This window comes from Gorilla gorilla, chromosome 2, assembly GCF_029281585.2.
Source record: "Gorilla gorilla gorilla isolate KB3781 chromosome 2, NHGRI_mGorGor1-v2.1_pri, whole genome shotgun sequence".
Lineage (NCBI taxonomy): Eukaryota > Metazoa > Chordata > Mammalia > Primates > Hominidae > Gorilla > Gorilla gorilla.
In genome coordinates this window covers 201,320,483-201,345,325 of record NC_086017.1, presented here as the reverse complement: position 1 = coordinate 201,345,325, position 24,843 = coordinate 201,320,483, and positions in this window count along the sequence as shown.

The window sequence follows — 24,843 nt, the reverse complement described above, 5'->3', positions numbered from 1 at the left end:
AGTGTGCCACTTTAAGGCAATTCTCTTGGTAAATAATACGCCAGATTGATTGCAGGAGTTAGCCACACTTCAAGTGAGGAATGAATAACCAAAGACTGGTTGGAGGTACTTCTGACATGTTGGTTTTAGACAACATTGAATGGAAAAGAAATGCAGTTGTATTTCCTTTATTTGCCCCAGTGAACTTTTGTTCCACCAGAACTCTTCTTTCTTTGGAATCTGGCATCTGCTGCTCAAACCACCCCCTCATGCTCAGACATGTTTATAAACTTTTCTGAGGAAATTCTGATATTACCACTCTGGGAAATTTTTTTCAGAAGCTTTTCCCTGTGGCCAAACTTTATGAATTCACAACTATTATTCTAGCCAGCAGGGCTTCCCTCAGACAAAACAGTACTAGAGGCCAAATCAGTCAACCTTAGCTTAGAGAGAGGGGACAAAAATGATCTCAAAATATCAGACTAGTGCTCATTTCAAGGATGGTCTCCCATGAAAGGTGCAGCTCAGGGTGACATAACCTCATCCTAAGTTGTAGAAATTCCCCTGGAAATAGGCAGAAGAGGTGAGAACTCCAAAAATCATAATAGGAGGCTATAGGGAAAGATAAAGTTAGAAAAGATCATAGCAAAGACAGAAAGAAATGAATGTTTGAAAAAGAAAGTTAGCAATAGGGATTGCATCGTACAAAGTCAAGGAAACTCATGTCTGTTAAATACCTGTTGTATCTTACATAATCCATAAAATGCTTTAAGTATATAATCTCATCTAATCCTTACCCTATACAGAAGATGTTATGAGTGAAAGTGTGCTCCTCCAAAATTCATATATTGAAGTCCTAACCTGCAGTAGCCCAGAATGTGAGCTTGTTTGGACATGGAGTTGTTGATGTAGTTAGTTAAGATGAGGTCAGACCAGAGTAGGGTGGATTCAATCCAATATGACCAGTGTTTTCATATAAAAGGGAAATGTGGATAGTGAGAAAGACATACATAGAGGGAGGATACTGTAAATTGACACAGGGAGAAGATAGCCATCTACAAGCCAAAGAGAATGACCTGCAACAGGTTCCTCCCTCACAGCCCTAAGGAAGAACCAACCCTGCCAACACCTTGATTGTGGACTTTCAGCCTCCAAAACTGTGGGACAATAAATTCCTGTTGTTTAAGTCACTTGGTTTGCAGTACTTTGTTATGGAAGCCCTAGCAAACTTAAACAGAAAGTATTATTATTGTCACTTCATAGCAGAGGAAACCAGGGCTCAGAGAGGGTACACAGGTTCATTCATAGCCAGGGAGCTGTGGCCTTCTCACAGAACTGCCTGATTGCAAAGTTTAGTGCCCTTTCCTGCCATCTCTTTAAAGCTTATGGCTGTAATTCATTATCTTCCCTTTTGAAAAGAACATGATAATTCTGTCATTTTCAAACATTTTGGCTAGAGATTCCTTTGTTCACAATGTAGTGAGGCTGAGTGTGGTGGCTCGTGCCTGTAGTTCCTGCGACTGAGGAGGTTGAGGCAGGATTGCTTGAGGCCAGGAGTTTGAGACTAACCTGGACAATATTGTGAGACCCCCTCATCTCTACGAAATAATTTAAAGTAAAAATTAGCCACATGTGGTGATGCTCATCTGTAGTCCTAGCTAGTTGGGAGGGTCATGTGGGAGGATCACTTGAGCCCAGGAGCTAGAGGCTGCAGTGAGTTATGATCATACCATTGCACTTCAGCCTGGTGAGAGAGTGACACTCCATTTCTAAAAAAACAAACAAACAAACAAACAACAACAAAACAATACAATGAAAAAGTTCAATATGTAAAGCAGATGAAGGTAGAGATGTTCCAGCTGGAGCAGGGATGAAGTCTATAGTTTGTCTTATTCATCCCTCTTCCCTAACCACATTGATGGTCTCAAGAGGCCTGTGAGAAACTTCCAGTCTTCTACAGAACAGTGAAACCCACTGCATATACAAGGAAACTAGGTAGTCACTAACGTAGTACCTACCTTATGCATAACACAAGGGAGCCAGAAACGGTCATTATTAAATGTTATGAAATCCATTTTATAAAAGCAGAAATTATACCCCTTCCTCCAGAGCACATAAAAGATGCAAAGCCTTAAAAATATTTTCCCCACTGTCAAGTTGATGGGTTATGGCAGGGGAGAAAGAACACTGGTTGGGGGTAAAGGTCTCACTTCCTAGCCATGCGTTTCAGGCCAAGCTGTCTCCTCTCTGACATTTTTTCATCTCTAAGGCCTAAGTCATCATATATGTCCTGTGTACCTCACAGGCTCAGTTAGCTGCTAAATGGAATAAGGGATGTGAAAAGCCCTTGAAAAATCATGAAACAAAGTCCTGCAAAATGATAAAGATTATTCTCTAAGTTCTCGTGCATAAGAAAAAAATTACAGGAAGATATTCAGTTAAACCTGCTGAGAAATCAAGGGAGGGACGTTGGAGTGAAGGCTCCTGATTCCTCAGCCAAACCAGCAAAAGTCAGGCTGAGCACAGTGTCTGGGAGAATCAGCACACCGTGAAATTATGAAGTGTGATCATTAACTGGGCCATTCTGCGCAGGCCTTCATCTCTGCATTCAGCATTCTCTTTGAAGTCCATGACCTTCTCTGTGTCACTGAACTGCTGAATAACTACTCTGAACTGAATCGAGCATCCCAGCCCACCCTGCTGATGTAATCAGACAAGGCTCACCCTGCACAGCTGGAATCGCTGATTAGCATTCAGTTCAGCAATTGGAGTGGAGCACTTGGGAGCCAGTAAGACACATAAGGCCTGCATTCAGGCATAAACCATGTCAACTTCAGGAATAAGAATGAGTAAACTGTGGTTCATTTTTATCCTGTTAGTCCTGTTGGAAACTTGTAAAGACTTCTTTATTTTTAATGGGGAGTTCAACTAATACTTTGCTAATAACAATGAAAGGACACTATTCATTTTATAGCTAGATTTCACAAAATGCCAGAGTATAAGAGCAGAAGGGGAACCTGGAGGTCACTAGGCCTGACCCTCTAATTTTATAAATGGAAGAAGTAAAACTCAGAGAGGGATACTGACTTTTCAAAGTTTACTCAAAGTGTTAGTGGCAGAGCAGGTGTTAGAACACAGACCAATTATCTTACAACTTTGTGTTTTACTTACTGATTGTCAGAAAATGGATATATTAGCATTAAGGGAATGCTGGGGAGGTTGAAGAGATGGGATCTATTTGTTACTAACATATTTTGAAGCATCAATAACAACAAAGACACATAAAGTGCCTCATTGTGTGGTTCTGTGCTACGCATAGACGAAGGTGACATTAGCTAAAGATACCTGTGAAGTAATATTGGAATACACATACATGTCAGGTGGATGTGTATGTTAACAAAGTTAAATTAAACTATGAACAGCTTGGTATCTGTGTGTATACTTTCACTGGAAATCAAATTTTGATAAAACACATGGGTATGGCCCCTAGGTTATCATAGGCATTCTACATAAAGTAGATAAGCATATGTTTCCTTCTTGACATTTGTAATAGGTTCCATCTATCTCTACAGTCCTTTAAAAACATCTTTACAAAATAAATTTATATTTTTTCTCCTTTTATTTCAAGAAACTGAGAACTGAGATGACGTATTCTACTCACTAGCTGCATAACGGCACGCAGATTACTTAACTAGTCTGTGCCTCAATTTCTTCCTCTGTAAAATGGGGGTGGTAGCACTATCTACCTTATAGGATTGTGGTGCTAAGTGAAATGATATATGTACAGCCCAGAAATATTCCCTTATATTATCATCATTCATAAATTCACACAGATAAGAAGCTGCGAAGCTGGGGTTTCTAACGCCAGTTTCTTTGCCCTGTTTTTCTTCCATTCTGTCCTTTGGTCTTTGCCCCCCTCCAGTGTTTTAAATTCTCAGTACTGGCTGGGCACAGTGGCTCAGACCTGTAATCCCAGCCCTTTGGGAGGCCAAGGCGGGTGGATCACCTGAGGTCGGGAGTTCGAGACCAGCCTGACCAACATGGAGAAACCACCCCCCGCCTCTACTAAAAATACAAAATTAGCCAGATGTTGTGGCGCATGCCTGTAATCCCAGCTACTTGAGAGGCTGAGGCAGGAGAATCGTTTGAACCCAGGAGGCAGAGGTTGCAGTGAGCTGAGATTGTGCCTTTGCACTCCAGCCTGGGCAACAGGAGCAAAACTCCGTCTCAAAAAAAAAAAAAAAATTCTCAGTATTGGATGTATCTTTCCTCCAAGAATTTCTTTTCCTCAATTTGATGCACCAATTCCTTTCCATTTCCCTTTATCCCTTTTATTTTAAGTTAGACTATATCTTAGGAGTAATTTGATAATTGTTCAAATAATTAAATTTAGGTATTTCCCGGACTGATTTTGCAGTTACGAATCAATAATCTGAACTTTCACTGTTAAAAGAAACAATGTTTTACACTTTTAGAACACATTACCAATATAAGAGATGCTTTTATATCCATTATTTAATGTGAGACCGGTGAGCCAGTCACATCCCACATTTTATGACTGAGTACCTGAGGCTCACAAAAATTAAATGATAGAAAAATACCAAACAGTCATAAGTGGCAAAGTGAAGACTGGAATCTAGTTTATGTGCTATGAACTCAAATACCTATAAAGACCAGAGAGTAGCAAACAACAGGCAGTGGCAAAACCTATGGAAGAGTAGAGAGCTCCAAAAGTAAAAATGCTGGCCTAATATTACCTAGCCTTCCTATTATTTAAGAGAAGCCAAAAGTATTTGTATATGAAATATCCTAATTTTTAACACATTTTAAAGTCTAAACAATACTCTTGAACCACCTGTTTACAGCTTTTGATCTAGACTAATGAATTTATTCCGTATGTGGCCAAGAGGCCACATATATCTCTTTTGACTGTCCAACCTGCATTTATTTCAGAAGAAATTATGCTAAGCAAAATGTTTATTTTCATCTTTTCCTTTGCTAAACCAAGGCAACTTTTTCTAAACTTAAAACCTAGACTCTGACGTCCAACAAGCAACTCAAACTTGACATAGCTAAAATAGAATTATTGATTCCTCCCTTTCTTCCTTCTCCTTCAAAGCTACTTCTTCCTAAGGCTTCTTTATCTCAGTAAAGGCCACCACCTCCCACTCTGTTGCTCAGGCCAAGATCCTAGGAGTTATTCTTGATTCCTCTCCTACCCTCACATCCCACATCCAACACATCAGAATGTCCCCTGTAAAACTAAATCTTAATCCAACTGTCTTACCACATCACCACTGCAACCTTAATCCAAGCCACTATGGATTCTTGCCTATTTTATAACAGTAACATCATAATGGATCTCTTTGCCTCACTTTTGCCCCCTCATAATCCATCTTTTGTACAGCACAGTGATCATTTAAAACTGAAAACCAGATAATATAACTCTTTTTCTTAAAAACCTCAAATAAAATCTTACACAGCCCCGCATAATCAGGATCCCGCCTACCTTTCCTGCTTCCACTCCCTCCATGAAAGGCCACATTATCCTTCTTTTGGTCTTTCAAATGCACCAGGTTCCTTTCTGCACTAAAGCCTTTGTAATTTCTATTTCTTCTTCTGGAATACACTGCTACCCTAGATTGTTGAGTGATGATACGGCATAACAGGGCAGCTTCTGGAGCCAGGCTTCTTAGTTCAAATCCAAGCTCCATCATACCTGGGGAATGGTCTACTGTTTCTGTGCTTCAGTTCTCTCATCTGTAAGATGGAAACAACAAATAATAGTACCTCCATCACAGAGTTGCAGGAAAGCTTAAATTAGCTGATAGAAGTAGGGAGCCCACACGTCTGGCACATAGTAAGTAGTCAGGATCTTTTGATGTTTCCATGTATTACTGATTCCCTCTTCTTCGGGTCTCAATTAAAATATCATCTTCTTAAATTAACCTTAACTGACCACTCCCTAAAATAGCCTCCCCCAGGCTCTTTCATATTTCTCCAGTTTTGTAAAAATAGCCCTTCTCAGTAGCTAACGTGTTTCTGATTTACTTGCATAACTGCACATTTACAGATCATCTCCTCCCATTATAAAGTAAACTCTGAGAGGAGTGGGATTCTATTTTGATCACCACTGAAACACTGACTATAAAGTGCTCCCGTGCTGACAAGAGTGCCTGACACACAGTGGATAGCCAATAAGTATGTGTTTTGCAGATCCCCCATACAGAGCTGACACACAGGAGGTGCTTAGTGAGGATTTGCTCAAATAAATGACATCGAGTCTTTTACAGAGTGCTTTTCCACCTCCTGAGGAAGCTTCCATATACCTTGAGAACTGTGTTTGTTTGTTTGTGTTTGTTTGTTTGTTTTTCTGAGACAGAGTCTCAGTCTGTTGTCTAGGCTGGAGTGTAGTGGCATGATTTGGCTCACTGCAACCTCCGCCTCCTTGGTTCAAGTGATTCTCGTGCCTCAGCCTCCTGAGTAGCTGGGATTACAGGCATGCACCACCATGCCCAGCTAATTTTTGTATTTTTAGTAGAGACGGGGTTTCACCATGTTGGTCAGGCTGGTCTCAAACTCCTGAACTCGTGATCCCCCCGCCTCGGCCTCCCAAAGTGCTGGGATTACAGGCGTGAGCCACCACACCCGGCCACCTTGAGAACTTTATAGCTACCTGTTCTTGATTCCCTGATGAAGCACAATGGGCCTATTAGAACTGTATCCTTTACATCACTGTCTGCAATAAAACGAAGTGTTAAGTTCTTTCATATTTCAGACATGATTGCACCCTGAGTGTCTTCTACTCTGAAGAATTTTACATAAGAAATGATGCAAAGGCATAAAAACAATATAATGGACTTTGGGGACTGGGGTGGAGGAAACAATGGGAGGCGGATGAGGGACAAAAGATTACATATCTGGTAGTGTACAATGCTCAGGCGATAGGTGCCCTAAAATCTCAGAAATCAGCACTAAATAACTTATTTATATAACCAATAACCACCTGTACACCAAAAACTATTGAAATAAATATTTTTTTAAAAAACAGAAATTTGTTCTCAGGCTTGCTACTTTTGGCTACAGGATTCTAGTCCTCCACAAACTTCAAAGAAAAATGGTAACATAACATATTCATTATTTAAATATGAGCAATAAAAAATATTTGCCAAAAAACTTCTTCACATGCACTTTTACCATCACCCAGAGATGTCCTAAATCACACTTGGGCGCAATATTTTGCCGTTAGAATTGGCAGGTGCTGTAATTGTTAAGTGACGATACGACATTAGAGGGCAGGCTCTGGAGCTAGGGTTCCCAGTTCAAGTTCCAGCTCTGTCACACCAGCTGAGTGGTCTATCATCTCCATGCGTCAGTTTTCTCATCTGTAATATGAGCTAATAAAATGTGGATAAAGACAGTCACCACAGGCTTACAGCAAGGACAACCTTGTTCTAAGCCCTCATTAGGTATAGGAGGCAGCTGAGGCCTTGATGGAATGATTCAGGGTCAAAACCAGGCTCATGTGGTTTTATTTCCATTGCGGAGTTTTCTCCACTATATATTCTGCCTTCATATATTCACTTCATTTTTCTTCTTACTATCCTATTTTTTACTATAGAAAATTTCAAGCAAAAGAAAAAAGAGAACAATATGACAAGCACTTATGGCCATCATTTGGATTGAACAATTGTTAACGCTTTGGTATATTTGCATCATCTATTTTTTGACTAAAGTAACTTGAAGTCAATTACAGATCACACTGTGTTTCGTCCTTGTTATGCAGTTTTTTAAAAATAAATATATTTCCCTTATCTAATCACAATACTGTTACCATACCTTAAAAAATGTAAATGGATCCTTAACATCATCTAATACCTAAACTATGTTCAAATTCTATCACTGTAATTACTTCATTTTAGGCTGGTTTGTTCAACTGGGATCTAATCAAGGCGTATATATTGCCTCTGATTGTTATGTGTCTTAAATCTCTTTTAATTTAAAACATTCTCCCTTTTAATGCCATAACGTATTATTTCATTTCATGTATTATTTTGTTTATGTAATAATGACTTCTTGAAGAGATAGGCAAATTATTCTATAAAATATCCACCTTACAGATTAGTCTGAGTGCCTGCTTATGAGTGCTTCATTTTTTCTCTATCTTCCATATTTCCTATGAACTGGAAGTTAGACCTAAAGGCCTGATTATGTTAACATCAAAGTTCCTCTATTTTTGATGATAGACATTTGCAGCCATTTCTATATCATATTAATAATTAATTGAAGAAAGCCCTGAAAATTAGTTGGATTTTGAGTACACTCTACAAGAGATAGTAGATAGAATAAAAGGAAAGACCAGCATGTGGGGTGTGGAGGAGAATATCCCAATTATACAATTGTACTCCAGGATCTGATATATATCTGTGGTTCTCAGAACTAGTTTGCTCAGGACCCCCATAACTTGAATGGATTTAAGAGACACAGAAAAAGAGTATGAAATTTGAACCAGAATATTAATTTTTATAATGTATAATGAGGTACATAGACATTAAACCGACTGGAATGTTAGAATCGATAAGACTAGTGCATTTTCTCCCATAGGCCAGTGGTTTCCAAACCTAGTTACATATTAGAATCATCTGGGAATCAGAAAACACCACCCCCAGAGATTCTGCTTCATTGTTGTGGATGGGGACTGGGCATTGGTATTTTTGTAAAGCTCGCTAGGTGGTTCAAATATGTTACCAGAGCTGAGAAACACTGCTGTAGGTAAGTATAAACCAGAAGCCAATTTATCTTCAGAAATTTGTTTTGGAAACATGAAACTAGAATTGGGAATGTTAGTGATATAAACAAAGAAAGTCTGAGGCATCCATACCAGTCAGTGGTATTCAAATATCTGTGTATACAAGAGTCACAGGGTACGTTTACTTAAAAAATAAAAGTAGAACTCTGGACCCCTGTTTTCCACTACACTCTCACCTTCTTCATCCCCTTAGAAATTTTGATTAAGAAGTTCCAGGGTGCACCATTAGATGTTTCTTTAATATACAACAATAGCGGTTCTGGTATAGATTATCCATGGGTCTCTACACTAAGCAATACTAATTTATGTCCTCTGAGATACACTTGCCTGAGAAATAGATAAGACCAATTTTGTTCTCAAACTTCAGTTGCATCAGAACAGCTGTCAGACTTGTGAAAGCACAGATTGCTAAATCCCTCCCTACTGAGTTTCTGATTCAGTAGATTTGGGGTGGAGCCTCATGCTTTGCATTTCTAACACTTTCTAAGGCAGTAGTTCCAGCCAAGGGAGATTTTGCCTCCCAGGGAACATTTGGCAGTATCTGGGACATTTTTAGTTGTCACAACTAGGATGTGGTACTGGCATCTAATGGATAAAGGTCCAGGGATGCTGCTAAATATCCTAAAACAGTTTGGACTAATATTACCACATTCAGCAAATGAAAACACAGGACACACAGATAAGTTTAAATTTCAGATAAGCAATAACTGATTTTTTTCGTATAAATATGTCCCAAATATTGCATGTGTGTTAGGCCATTTTTGCATTGCTATAAAAGAAAGCCTGAGACTGGATAATTTTAAAAGAAAAGTGGTTCATTTTGGTTCATGTTTCTGCAGGCTGTGCAGGAAGCATGGCGCTGGTATCTGCTTCTGTCGAGGGTCTCAGGAAGCTTTCAATCACAATGGAAGGCGAAGGGGGAACAGGACCATCACATGGTGAGAGTGGGAGAAAGACAGAGGGGGGAGGTGCCACAGTCTTCTAAACAGCCAGATTTCACATGAACTCAGAGCAAGAACTCACTGCTTACTTAGAGGAGGGCACCAAGCCATTCATGAAGGAGTTTTCTTTCCTCATGACCCAAACACCTACCAGTAAGCCTCATCTCCAACACTGGGGATTACATTTTATTTTATTTTAGATTTTTTTTTTTTTTGAGGCAGAGTCTCACTCTGTCACCCAGGCGGGAGTGCAGTGGCACAATCTCAGCTCACTGCAACCTCCACCTCCCGGGTTCAAGTTATTCTCCAGCTTTGGCCTCCCAAGTAGCTGGGGTTACAGATATGCACCACCATGCCCAGCTAATTGTTTTGATTTTTTTTTTCTTTTTGTAGAGACAGGGTTTCACCATCTTGGTCAGGGTAGTCTTCAACTCCTGACCTCAAATGGTCTCCCCACCTCAGCCTCCCAAAGTGCTGGATTACAGGCATGAGCCACAGTGCCCAGCCAGGGATTGCATTTTAACATGAGATTTGGGGGAGACCCACAACCGAATCATATCCGCATGAAATATATTTATGCTAAGCAAAAGTATCCATTTTTATCTGAAATTCAAATTTAGCAGGTGTGATGGTTAATACTGAGTGTCAATTTGATTGGATTGAAGGATACAAATATTGATCCTTGGTGTGTCTGTCAGGGTGTTGCCAAAAGAGATGAACATTTGAGTCAGTGGGTTGGGGAGAGCAGATCCACCCTTAATCTGGTGGGCACAATGCAGTCAGCTGCCAACGAATGTAAAGCAGACAGAAAAGCATGAAAAAGAGAGACTGACCTAGCCTCCCAGCTTATATCTTTCCCTCATGCTGGATGCTTCCTGCTCTCAAACATTGGACTACAAGTTCTTCAGTTTTGGGACTCAGACTGGCTCTCCTTTCTTCTCAGCTTGCAGACAGCCTATTACAGGACCTTGTGATCATGTAAGTTAATACTTAATAAACTTCCCTTTACATATATATATATATATATATATATATATCTCCTAGTTTATATATATATACATCCTATTTTATATATATATATCTCCTAATATATACATATATACACATATATATACACACACATATATATATACACACATATATATATACACATACATATATATATATATACACACACACACACATATATATATATATACACACATATATATATCCTATTGGTTCTACCCATCTGAAGAACCCTGACTAATAAAGATTTTGGTACCAGGAGTGGTTCTAGAGGAACAGAATATTAAGGATGAAGTTCTGTCATTGGTTTTGGGGTTTCTGGAGTAGGCTGCTTGATAAGATTAGAACCCAAAATGCTAAGGACTCTACTTCTAATAGTATAGAGAATACTGATAGTTCTTGGCATGAATTGTTTAGAGAGTTATGCAAAATAAATGCATTTGACACTCCTGATTCACCACTTGTGAGAGGTAAGGAGTTTAGTGACTCTGAACATAATACCTTTGACCATATGTGGAGAACCAAGGAACATAATGAAGCTGGTTGGTTGCTCTTAAGTTCAGTGGACGAAGTGATGAAAGAAAATGATGAACTTAGGATTCTGTCTCCCAGCTTCAGAAGCATATACTGAGCCTCACCTCTGCTAAGATTGCCCTGAGTGAGAGTCTTATCTACTGTAGAGAAAGAGCTGAAACTGTGGAAAAGCAGACACAGGCTCTTATCATGTGAGGGGCTGATTTGCAATGAAAGATGCATGCACAGCCTCGCCAGGTGTTTACTGTTAAAGTGAGGGCATTGACTGGAAAATAATGGGACCATGAAACTTGGGATGGGGATGTGTGGGAGGACCCTGATGGAGCTGGGGACAATAAGATTTGTAAACTCTGAGGAACATTTTTAGCCAGAAGGAACAGCTTCCCCATCTCCAGTAGTGGCAACATCCCCTCCCCGACCCATGCTGCTATCAGCCTTTCCATCTTTATCTGAGGAGATAAACCCTGCACTGCCTGATGCAACAGTGATGGCCTCATCTGAGGCAGTTGCCAGGCAAGATAACATTGATTTTCCTCAGGAGCCACCCCCAACACACCTGTTTGTCTCTAGACCTATAACTAAACTAAAGTCCCAGCGGGCCCCTAGTGGTGAGGTTCAGAGTGTGACCCATAAGGAGGTGGGCTACACTTGAAAAGAACTGTTTGAGTTCTCTAATTAATGTAAACAGAAATCTGGGGAACAGGCATGGGAATGGATATTAAGAGTATGGGAAAATGGTGGAAGGAACATAGAGTTGGATCAGGCTGAATTTATTGATTTGGGCCCACTAAGTAGGGACTCTGCATAGAAAGAGCCTGTGTAGCCAAAGCAAGACCAAGCAAAAAGAACAAATCTGGAGGCATCACACTACCTGATTTCAAACTATAGTATAAGGCCACAGTCACCAAAACAGCATGGTACTGGTATAAAAATAGACACATAGACCAATGGAACAGCATAGAGAAGCCAGAAATAAACCCAAACACTTACAGCCAACTGATCTTCAACAAAGCAAACAAAAACATAGAGTGGGAAAAGGACACCTGTTTCAACAAATGATGCTGGGATAATTGGCTAGTCACATGTAGGAGAATGAAACTGGATCCTCATCTCTCATCTAATAATAAAATTAACTCAAGATGGATTAAGGACTTAAATCTAAAACCTGAAACTATAAAAATTCTAGAAGATAACATTGGAAAAACCCTTCTAGATGTTAGCTTAGGTAAGGATTTCCTGATCAAGAACCCAAAAACAAATGCAATAAAAACAAAGATAAATAGTTGGGACCTAATTAAACCAAAAAGCTTTTCCATGGCAAAAGGGAACAGTCAGCAAAGTAAACAGACAACCCACAGAATGGGGAAAATCCTCAAAATGTATACATCTGACAAAGGACTAATATTCAGAATCTACAATGAACTCAAACAAGTAAGAAAAAAGCAAACAATCCCATCAAAAAGAGGGCTAAGGACATGAATAGAGAGTTCTCAAAAGAAGATACAAAAATAGCCAACTATCATCTGAAAAAATGCTCAACATCACTAATGACCAGGGAAATCTAAATCAAAACTACAATGCCATACCACCTTACTCCTGCAAGAATGGACATAATCAAAAAAACAAAAAACTGTAGATGTTGGCATGGATGTGGTGATCAGGGAACACTTCTACACTGCTGGTGGGAATGTAAACTAGTACAGCCACTATGAATAACAATGTGGAGATTCCTTAAAGAACTGAAAGTAGAACTACCATTTGACCCATCAATCCCACTACTGGGTATCTACACAGAGGAAAAGAAGTCATTATACAAAAAAGATACTTGCACAAGCATGTTTTTAGCAGCAAAATTCACAATTGCAAATCATGGAACCAACCCAAATGCCCATCAATCAATAAGTGGATAAAGAAACTGTCATATATATATACATGTGTATATATATACACACACACACACAACACACATATACACACACACACACACACACATATATACGTACACAATGGAATACTATTCAGCCATAAAAAGGAATGAATTAACAGCATTTCCAGCAAACTGGATGAGATTGGAAACTATTATTCTAAGTGAAGTAACTCTGGAATGGAAAACCAAACATTGTATGTTCTCACTGATATGTGGGAGCTAAGCTATGAGGATACAAAGTCATAAGAATAATACAATGGACTGTGGGAATTTGGGGGAAGAGAGTGGGAGGGGTGGCTAGGAATAAAACACTACAAATATGGTGCAGTGTATACTACTTGGGTGATGGGTGCACCAAAATCTCACAAATAACCACTACAGAACTTACTCATATAACCAAATACCACCTGTACCTCAATAACTTATGGAAAATAATTGCATTAATTCAAAAAAAGATAGAAAGCTCCTAGAAACATTCTCAAGAAGATGAAATTGGTAGACTATGTGATGTGTTTGGACACATTGAAGGAAAATACATAATACTTAAAATGCAGTGCAAAATGAATAATAAATAATTAGAAAAAAATAATTGTTAATTCCCCAAAGAGAGGACGATAAGTATTATTTCTCCCAAGCAAAAAAGGCAATTATTAATTCTAGGAAAAAGTAACAAGTTGTATAGAAAAGGAAAAAGTAATCATAATTTGTATTAAAGGTACACAGTTATAACAGTGTAAGAACTGAACATAGATCTCAACACCCTTGTGATATACCTGTACTGGGCAGATGGAGCAATCATATGCTGTAAAGGGGTGATGTGGAGTAGGAGTAAAGGTCAGCCAAGTCCTCATCTTCCCTAATCAGGAAGCAGTAAATAATATCCCAAATGAAAGGAAAAATAAATCTTTAAGTAGTTGATACGGTTTGGCTCTGTGTCCCCACCCATATCTGATCTTGTTGCTCCCATAATTGTCACATGTTGTGTGAGGGACCTGGTGAGAGATGACTGAATTATGAGGGCACATCTTTCCCATGCTGTTCTCATGACAGTGAATGGGTCTCATGAGATATGATGGTTTTAAAAATGGGAGTTTCCCTGCACAACCCCTCCTTGCCTGCTGTCAATTACATAAGATGTGACTTGCTCCTCCTTGCCTTTCATCATGATTGTGAGGCCTCCCCAGCCATGTGGAACTGTAAGTTCAATAAACCTCTTTCTTTTGTAAATTGCCCAGTCTCGGGTATGTCTTTATCAGTAGTGTGAAAACAGACTAATACAGTAAATTGGTACCAGTAGAGTGGGGTACTGAGGAAAAGATACTGGAAAATGTGGAAGTGACTTTGGAACTGGGTAACAGGCAGAGGGTGGAGCAGTTTGGAAGGTTCAGAAGGCAGAAAAATGTGGGGAAGTTTGGAACTCCCTAGAGACATGTTGAATGGCTTTGACCAAAATGCTGATAGTGAGGTGGTCTCAGATGGAAATGAGGAATTTGTTGGGAACTGGAGTAAAGGTGACTCTGTTATGTTTTAGCAAAGAGACTTTGGCATGTTGCCCCTGCCCTAGAGATTTCTGGGACTTTGAACTTGAGAGAGATAATTTAGGGTATCTGGGGGAAGAAATTTCTAAGCAGCAAAGCATTCAAGAGGTGACATGGGTGCAGTTAAAGGCATTCAGTTTCAAAAGGGAAACAAAGCATAAAAGTTTGAAAAATTCACAGTCTGACAATGCAATAGAAAAAAAAATATCCAATTTTCTGAGAAGAAATTCGAGCTGGCTGCAGAAATTTGCATAAGTAATGAGGAACCAAATGTTAATCACCAAGACAATGGTGAAAATGTCTCCAGGATATATCAGAGACCTTTGTGGCAGCCCCACCCATCACAGGCCTGTAGGCTTAGGAGGAAAAAGTGGTTTTGTGGGCTAGGCCAGGGTCCCGGTGCTGTGTGCAGCCTAGGGACTTGGTGCACTGCATCCCAGCCACTCCCGCCATGGCTGAAATGGGCCAATGTAGAGCTGAGGCCATGGCTTCAGAGAGTGCAAGCCTCAAATTTTGGCAGCTTCCATGTGGTGTTGAGCCTGTGAGTGCATAGAAGTCAAGAATTGAGGTTCAAGAACCTCTGCCTAGATTTCAGAGGATGTATAGAAATACCTGGATGTCCAGGCAGAAGTTTGCTGCAGAGATGGGGCTGTCATGGAGTACCTCTGCTAGGGCAATGTGGAAGGAAAATATGGGGTTGGAGTCTGCACACAGAGTCCCTACTGGGGCACTGCCTAGTGGAGCTGTGAGAAGAGGGCCACTATCTACCAGACCCCAGAATGATAGATCCACCAAGAGCCTGCATCATGTGCCTTGAAAAGCCACAGACACTCAATGCCAACCTGTGAAAATGGCTGGGAGGGAGGCTGTACTCTGCAAAGCCATGGAGGTGGAGCTGTGCAAGACCATGGGAACCCATCTCTTGCATCAGTGTGATCTGGATTTGAGACCTGGAGTCAAAGGAGGTCATTTTGGAGCTTGAAGATTTGACTGCTCTGCTGGATTTCAGACTTGCATGAGGTCTGTAGCCCCTTTGTTTTGGCCAATGTCTCCCATTTGGAATGGCTGTATTTACCCAAGGCCTATACCCTTGTTGTATCTAAGAAGTAACTAACTCTTGATTTTACAGGCTCATAGGCGGAAGGGATTTGCCTTGTCTCAGAGAAGACGTTGGACTGTGGAGACTTTTGAGTTAATGCTGAAATGAGTTCAGACTTTGGGAGACTTTTGGGAAGGCATGATTGCTTTTGAAGTGTAAAGGTATGAGATTTGGGGATGGTCAGGGGTGGAATGATATAGTTTGGCTCTGTGTCCCCACCCAAATCTCATCTTGTAGCTCCCATAACTCCAAAGTGTTGTGGGAGGGACCCGGTAGGAGATTATCAAATTATGGGGGTGGGTCTTTGCTGTGCTGTTCTCATGATGGTAAATGGGTCTCATGAGATCTGATGGTTTTAAAAATGGGAGTTCCCCTGCACAAGCTCTCTTCACCTGCTGCCATCCATGTAAGATGTGACTTGCTCCTCCTTGCCTTCTGCCATGATTGTGAGGCCTCCCCAGCCATGTGGAACTGTAAGTCCAGTGAACTTCATTCTTTTGTAAATTGTCCAGTCTCGGGTATGTCTTTATCAGTAGTGTGAAAACAGACTAATACAGTAGTGCTTTCCAAAAGACCAGGATGGCTAAGTAGTAAAAAGGAGAATTTTATTGGCAATATCAGTTTGCAAACCTTAAAGAGAGAGTCTCTGGTATAGGCTAAAGGTGCTCTCTTTGAAGAGAGAAAGGGCAGATTGGGTTTTATGCCTCACAGTGTCTGCATCACACAGTTAAGAGTCATTTTTATGCAGCAGGCTTGGGGAAAAAACATACATATTTAAGAGGAAGACAAGCATATGTGCAATAGACAAACATACATTCCATGTTCAGTTTGGGGTGGAGATTTGGCATTAAAATGAAGCAAAATTGGCTTTTTACATAAAAAGGTGAACTATAAAACACAAGGACAGTTTCTGTACACTCTCTCTAAGCTGGCTAAAACTGGCTTAAGGTTTGCAGTTGCTTCTCAGAAAAGAGTGATGGTAAAGTCAGTCCTCTATACAGTCAGAGTTGTAGTATTCTGGATAGTATTAAATAAACCAAAGTTAGAAATTTGCCTGAAAGCTGCTATTGTTAGAGAGTTTAGCAAAAGTGTATTTTTTTCTTGCAGGCATACAAATTTAGAAAGCTTCCAGGCCAGCCAAGCCTCGAACCCTCAACCCATAGGTAACTTTTGTTTCCTTAACTTTAGTGTTCATTTTAGTTTATTTAGGGGCATCTATTTCCATCTTTCAGATTACAGAGGCAATATAAGAAACTTGTAGGGAGACTCAGAGGAAAAATGATAGAATCAGCTAAAAAAAGGTCCTGATAGTCCCCTTTCAGGAGTATAAAATAGGAAGGAATTGAGAGGCCACATTTTTCATAAGAGGCCTTGTCTCACTATAGGACTCTTGCAACAGGTTCATGCATAGTTTTATCAGCAGTCAAAATTAGATAAGAATTTTTTTTTTTTTTTTGAGATGGAATCTCGCTCTATCGCCCAGGCTGAAGTGCAGTGGCGTGATCTTGGCTCACTGCCAGCTCCGCCTCCCAGGTTCACACCATTGTCCTACCTCAGCCTCCCGAGTAGCTGGGACTACAGGTGCCTGCCACCACACCCAGCTAATTTTTTGTATTTTTAGTAGAGATGGGGTTTCACCGTGTTAGCCAGGATGGTCTCGATCTCCTGACCTCGTGATCCACCCGCCTTGGCCTCCCAAAGTGCTGGGGATTACAGGTGTGAGCCACCATGCTCGGCCAGATAAGAATTTTTTTAAATGAGAAAATTAATGTGGACTCACATTTAAAAGACATATTGACACTGGTGTTGATATGGTTTGCATATTTGTCCCTTCCAAATCTCATGTTGAAATGTGATTCCCAATGTTGGAGGTGGGGCCTAGTGGGAGGTGATTGGATCATGGGGATGGATCCCTCATGAATGGTTTAGCACCACCCCCTTCGTGAAAAGTGAGTTCTCTCTTAGTGAGTTCACATATCTAGTTATTTAAAACAGCCTGGGACCTCCTCGTTCTTTCTCTCTTGCCCCCTCTCTTGTCATGCTATGTGCCTATTCCCCCTTCACCTTCCACCATGAGTAAAAGATTCCTGAGGCCTCACCAGAAGCAGAGCAGATGCCAGGGCCATCCTTGTACAGCCTGCAGAACTGTAAACCAATTAAACCATATTTTAAAATAAATTATCCAGCTTCCTGTATGTAATTTTTATATGTATAGTGTCCAGTTTTTTTTTATTATTGTTTCAATAGTTTTGGGAAAACAAGTAGTGTTTATTTACATAAATCATTTTTTTAGTGGTGATTTCTGAGATTTTGGTACACCCATCAGCCAAACAGAGTACACTGTATCCAATCTGTAGTCTTTTATCCCTCACCTCCCTCCTGCCCTTCCCCCCAATTCCCTAGACTGCATTACACCATTCTTATGCTTTTGCATCCTCAAAGCTTAGCTACCACTTACAAGTGAGAATACACAACGTTTGGTTTTTCATTCCTGATGATCATCTCCAACTACATCCAGGTTGTGGCAAATGCCATTATTTTATTCCTTTTTATGGTTAAGTAATATTTCGTGGAATATGCATATATCGCATTTTTTTAAAACCCACTCATTGGTTGATGAACATTTAGGCTGGTTCTTTATTTTTGCAGTTGTGAATTGTGCTGCTATAAACATGTGTGTGCAAGTATCTTTTTCATATAATGAATTCTTTTCTTCTGGGTAGATATACAGTAGTGGGATTGCTGGATCTAATGGTAGATGTACTTTTAGTTCTTTAAGGAGCCTCCATACTGTTTTCCATAGTGATTGTACTAGTTTACCTTCCCAACAGCAGCTTAAATGTGTTCCCTTTTCATCACATCCACACCAACATCTATTATTTTTAATTTTTTAATTATGGCCATGTTTGCAGGAGTAAGGTGGTATGGCATTGTGGTTTTGATTTCCGTTTCCCTGATCATTAGTGATGTTGAGCATTTTTTCATATGCTTGTTGGCCATTTGTGTATCTTCTTTTGAGAATTGTCTATTCATGTCCTTAGTCCACTTTTTGATGGGTTCATTTTTTTCTTGCTGGTTTGTTTGAGTTCCCCATGGATTCTGAATACTAGTCCTTTGTTACATGCATAGTTTGCAAATATTTTCTTCCACTCTCTGGGTTATCTGTTTAATCTGTTGATTACTTCTTTTGCTATGTAGAAGCATTTTAGTTTAATTAAGTCTCATCTATTTATCTTCATTTCTGTTGCATTTGCTTTTGGGTTCTTGGTCATAAACTCTTTGCCTAAGCCAATGTTTAGAAGAGTTTTTCTGATGTTATCTTCTAGAATTTTTATGGTTTGAGGTCGTAAATTTCAGTCTTGGATCAATCTTGAGTTGATTTTTGTGTAAAGTGAGAGATGAGGATCCAGTTTCATTCTTCTACATGTGGCTTGCCAATTATCCCAGCACCAAAAAGGTGTTCTTTCCCCACTTTATGTTTTTGTTTGCTTTGTCGAAAATTAGTTGGCTGTAAGATTTGGCTTTATTTCTTGGTTCTCTATTCTGTTCCACTGGTCTGTGCCTGTTTTTATACCAGTACCATGCTGCTTTGGTAACTATACACTCGAGTAGTTTGAAGTCGGGTAATGTGATGCCCCCAGATTTGTTCTTTTTGCTTAGTCTTGCTTTGGCTATGCAGGCTCTTTTTCTTGGATTTATATGAATTTTTAGGATTGTTTTTTCTAGTCCTGAGAAGAATGACAATGGCATTTTGATGGAATTTCTTTGAATTTATAGATTGCTTTTGGCAGTATGGTCATTTTCATAATATTGATTCTACTCATCCATGAGCATGAGGTGTGTTTCCATTTGTTTGTGTCATCTATGATATCTTTCAGTAATGTTTTATAATTTTTCTTTTCACCTCTTTGGTTAGGTATATTCCTAAGTATTGTACTGTATTGTATTGTATTGTATTGTATTGTATTGTATTGTATTGTATTGTATTGTATTGTATTGTATTGTATTGTATGGTATTGTATTGTATTGTATTTGCAGCTGTTGTAAAGGGGGTTGAGTTCTTGATTTGATTTTCAGGTTGGTCACTGTTGGTGTATAGCAGGGCTACTGACTTATGTACATTGATTTTGTATTCTGAAACTACTGAATTCATTTATCAGATCCAGGAGCTTTTTACGTGAGTCTTTAGGGTGTTTTAAGTATACAATCATATCATTGGTGGACAACAACTTCTTCCTCACTGATTTGAAGGCCCTTTATTTCTTTCTTTTGTTTGATTGCTCTGGCTAGGGCTTCCAGTACTATGTTGACTAGAAGAGGTGAAAGTGGGCATCCTTGTCTTGTTCCAGTTCTCAGGGGGAATGTTTTCAACTTTTCCCCATTCAGTATAATGTTGACTGTGGGTTTGTCGTCATAGATGGCTTTTATTACTTTAAGTTATGTCTCTTTTATGCCAATTTTGCTGAGGGTTGTAATCATAAAGTGATGCTGGATTTTGTCAGATGCCTTTTCTGCATCTATTGAGATGATCATATCATTTTTGTTTTTAATTCTGTTTATGTAGTGTATCACTTTTTTGACTTACATATGTTAAACCAACCCTGTATCCCTGGTATTAAGCCCACTTGATCATGGAGTGTTATATTTTTGATATGCTGCTGGATTCAGCTAGCTAGTATTTTGTTGAAGATTTTTGCATCTCTGTTAATCAGGGACATTGATTTGTAGTTTTCTTTTTTTCTTATAGCCTTTCCTGGTTTTGTTGTTAGGGTAATGCTGGCTTCATAGAATGATTTAGGGAAGATTCCCTCTTTCTCTATCTTTTGGAATAGTTTCAGTGGAATTGGTATCAATTTTTCTTTGAATGTCCAATAGAATTCAGCTGTGAATCCATCTGGTCTTGGACTTTTTTTGCTGGCAATTTTCTTTATTACTGTTTCAATCTTGTTGCTTGTTACTGGTCTGTTCAGAGTTTCTGTTTCTTCCTGGTTGAATCTAGGAGGGTTGTATACTTGCAGGAATTTATAAATCTCCTCTAGGTTTTCTAGTTTGTGCACATAAGGGTATTCATAGTAGCTTTGAATGATCTTTTTCTGCAGTATCAGTAGTAATACCTCCCATTATGTTTCTAATTGGACTTATTTGGATCTTCTTTCTTCTTTTCTTGGTTAACCTCACTAATGGTCTATTGATTTTATTCATCTTTGCAAAGAACCACCTTTTTGTTTCATATATCTTTTTGGTTTCAATTTCACTTAGTTCTGCTCTGATCTTTGTTATTCATTTTCTTCTGCTGGGTTTGGGTTTGTTTGTTTCTTGTTTATCTAGTTCCTTGAGGTGTGAGCTTAGATTGTCTATTTATGCTCTTTCAGACTTTTTGATGTAGGCACTTAGTGCCATAAATTTTCCTCTTAGCACCACTTTTGCTGTATCCTAGAGGTTTTGATAGGGTCTGTCACGATTATCATTCATTTCAAATAATTTTCAAATTTCCATCCTGATGTCATTGTTGACCCAGAGATCATTCAGGAGCAGATTATTTAATTTCCATGTATTTGTATAGTTTTGAGGGTTCCATTTGGAGTTAAGTTCCAATTTTATTCTACTAGGTTCTGAGAGAATACTTGATATAACTTTGATTTTCTTAAATTTATTGAGAGTTGTTTTGTGGCCTATATTGTCTGTCTTAGAGAATGTTCCATGTGCTGATGAATAGAATGCAGTTGTTGGGTACAATGTTCTGTAAATATCTGTTAAGTCTATTTTTTGTAGGGTATAGTTTAAGTCCATTGTTTCTTTGTTGACTTTCTGTCTTGATGATCTGCTTAGTGCTGTCAGTGGAGTACTGAACTCCCCTACTATTATTGTGTTGCTTTCTAGCTCGTTTCTCAATTTCTGCATTAATTGCTTTATAAATTTGGGAGCTCTAGTGTTAGGTGCATATACGTTTAGGATTGTGATATTTTCCTGTTGCACCAGATTTTTTATCATTATAGAATGTGGCTTTTTGTCTTTGTTAACTGTTGTTGCTTTAAAGTCTGTTTTGTCTGACGTAAGGATAGCTACTCTTGCTCGCTTTTGGTGTCCATTTGCATGGAATATCTTTTTCCACTTCTTTACCTTATGTTTATGCTAGTCCTTGTGTTTTAGGTGAGTCTCTTGAAGACAGCAGATACTTGGTTGGTGGATTTTTATCCATTCTGCCATTCTGTACCTTTTAAACAGAACAATGAAGCCATTTACATTCAGCATTAGTATCAAGATGTGAGGTACTATTCTATTCATCATGCTTGTTGTTGCCTGAATAACTTGTGTGTTTTTTTCATTGTATTATTGTTGTATAGGCCCTGTGAGACTTACATTTTAAGGAGGTTCTGTTTTGATGTATTTTGAGGTTTTGTTTTAAGATTTAGAACTCCTTTTAGCATTTCTTATAGTGCTGGCTTGGTAGTGGTGAATTCTCTTGATATTTGTTTGTCTGAAAAAGACATTATCAGTCCTTCATTTTGAAGCTTAGTTTTCTGGATACAAAATTCTTGGCTAATAATTATTTTGTTTAAGGAGGCTAAATATAGAATCCCAATCCCTTTTGCCTTGCAGGGTTTCCACTGAGAAATCTGCTGTTAATCTGATAGGTTTTCCTTTATAGGTTACCTGATGCTTTTGCCTCACAGCTCTTAAGATTCTTTTCTTCATCTTGACTTCAGGTAACGTGATGACTATGTGCCCAGGTGATGATCTTTTTGTGATGAATTTCCTGAGTGTTCTTTGAGCTTTTTGTATTGGATGTCTAGATTTCCAGCAAGACCAGGGAAGTTTTCCTCAATTATTTCCTCAAATAAGTTTTCCAACTTTTAGATTTCTCTTCTTCCTTAGGAACACCAATTTTTCTTATGTTTGGTCATTTACCATAATCTCAAACTTCTTGGAGGCTTTATCCATTTTTTTAATTCTATTTTTTGTCTTTATTGGATTGGATTAACTCAAAAGCCTTGTTTTTGAACTCTGAAGTTCTTTCTTCTACTTGTTCAATTCTATTGTTGAAACTTTCCAGTGTATTTTGCATTTCTCTAAGTGTGTCTTTCATTTCCAGAACTTGTGATTGTCTTTTCTTTATGACATCCATTTCTCTAGAGACTTTTTCAACCATATTATGTTTTTGTTTTTTGTTGGTTTTCACCTTTCTCTGGTACCTCCTTGAAAGTAGCTTAATAATCACCCTTCCGAATTCTTTACCCAGTAATTCAGAGGTTTATTCTTGGCTTGGATCCATTGCTTGAGAGCTAGTGTGATCTTTTGGAGTTGTTATAGAACCTTGTTTTGTCATGTTACCAGAATTACTTTTCTGGCTTCTTCTCCTTCTCCACTGTTTCATTGGAAAGATCTGGAGCTCAAGTGCTGCCATTCCAATTCTTTTGTCTCACAGGGTCATTCTTTGATGCGGTGCTCTCCTCCTTCCTCTAGGGATGGGGCTTCCTTAAAGCCAGACTGCAGTGAATGTTATTGCCCTTCTGGGTCTAGCCACCCAGCAGGGCTACTGAGTTCTGGGCTGGTGCTGGGGAATGTCTGCAAAGAGTCCTCTGATATGTTTCATTTTCTGGTCTCACAGCCATGGATACCAGCAACATGGCAGAGGAGTGAAGGGGACCCTGTGGGAGTCCTTGATAGTAGTTTACTTCACTGGTTTTCTCGAATGCAAATTATGCTAGCAGTGAAGTTTTCAGGATAGACTCAGGTCTTCTGGTTAGCCAGAGTGTTGCAGGCAGTGGAATTAGCTTTCGTTTTCTCCTTGTTTGGAGCAAGGTTGTTCTGTTATGAGTTGCTGTCATGGTTTCAGTTCGTTGGCCTCCAGTCAGGAGGTGGCACTTACAAGAGAGCACCAGCTGCAGTGGTAGAAAGGGGATATAATCTTGCCCTACACTGGCCAGGATAAGTACTCAGATTTCTCAGACAATGGGCAGGGCCACGGAGGTCCCAACAGTCTATGTCTTCTGTCTTCAATTACCATGGCAGGTAGAGAAAAACCATCAGGTGGAGGCAGGATTAGGTGGGTCTGAGCTCAGACTCTCCTTAGGCAGGGCTTGCTTCAGCCACTGTGGGGCATGGGGAGTGCTTCTCAGGCCAATGGAGTTATGTTCCCAGGGGGATTATGGCTGCTTCTGCAGTGCCATACAGGTCACCAGGAAAGTGGGGGAAAGCCAGCAGTGATAGGTCTCACCTAGCTCCCATGCAGCCAGCAAGGCTAGTATCACTCCGGCTGTGCCCTCCCCTCCCAACAACACTGAGTTTGTATTCAGCTAGCTGGTGAGTGGGGCTGAGATCTGGTCCCGGGCTACAAACCTCCCTGCTGAGAAAGCAAGCAGGGTTCTCACATCTCGCACCCCTCCCCCGCACACCTGCCCACACCATCAACTGTAGCTTCTGTGCTCATATCTGCCCTTCTGTTCACCCCCTGGATTCTGCTCAGGAAAGTTTGTGCTCAGTCAAAATTATTACAAAGTTTAGCTAGGCACTTCCTTCACCCTGTGGCCCCTCCCTAGTTTCACGGGCTGCCTTCCCTTCTCCAAGGATGCCTGCAAGATAAGGCCAGGAATGGCTTTCCTAGGCTCAAGCTGAGGACTGGGAGTGCCTGCAGGGATCTTCCTGCTGCTTCTCCTACTTTTATATTTCAGTTGGCTCCCTAAATTTGTTTCAGCTCGGGGCAAGGTTAAATCCTCTCCTGTGATCTGGATTTTCAGGTTCCCCAGTGGGGATGTGTTTTCAGAGATGGACTTTTCTCCATCTCACACTTTGGGAAGTCAGTTTTTCAGCTGCCTCAGGGTTTGCACCAGCAGGCCTCTTCTTTCAAAGGCTCTGTGAATTCTTTAGGTTTTCCTGGTATGTTCCTGTGGCAGTTGTTGGAGCAAAAGTTCACGATGTGAATCTCCATATGCTGTTCTTTCCATCCAAGTGGGAGCTGCACATTAGTCTTGTCTCCTCCTGCTGCTTTTCTGGAAAGTCTGTGGTAC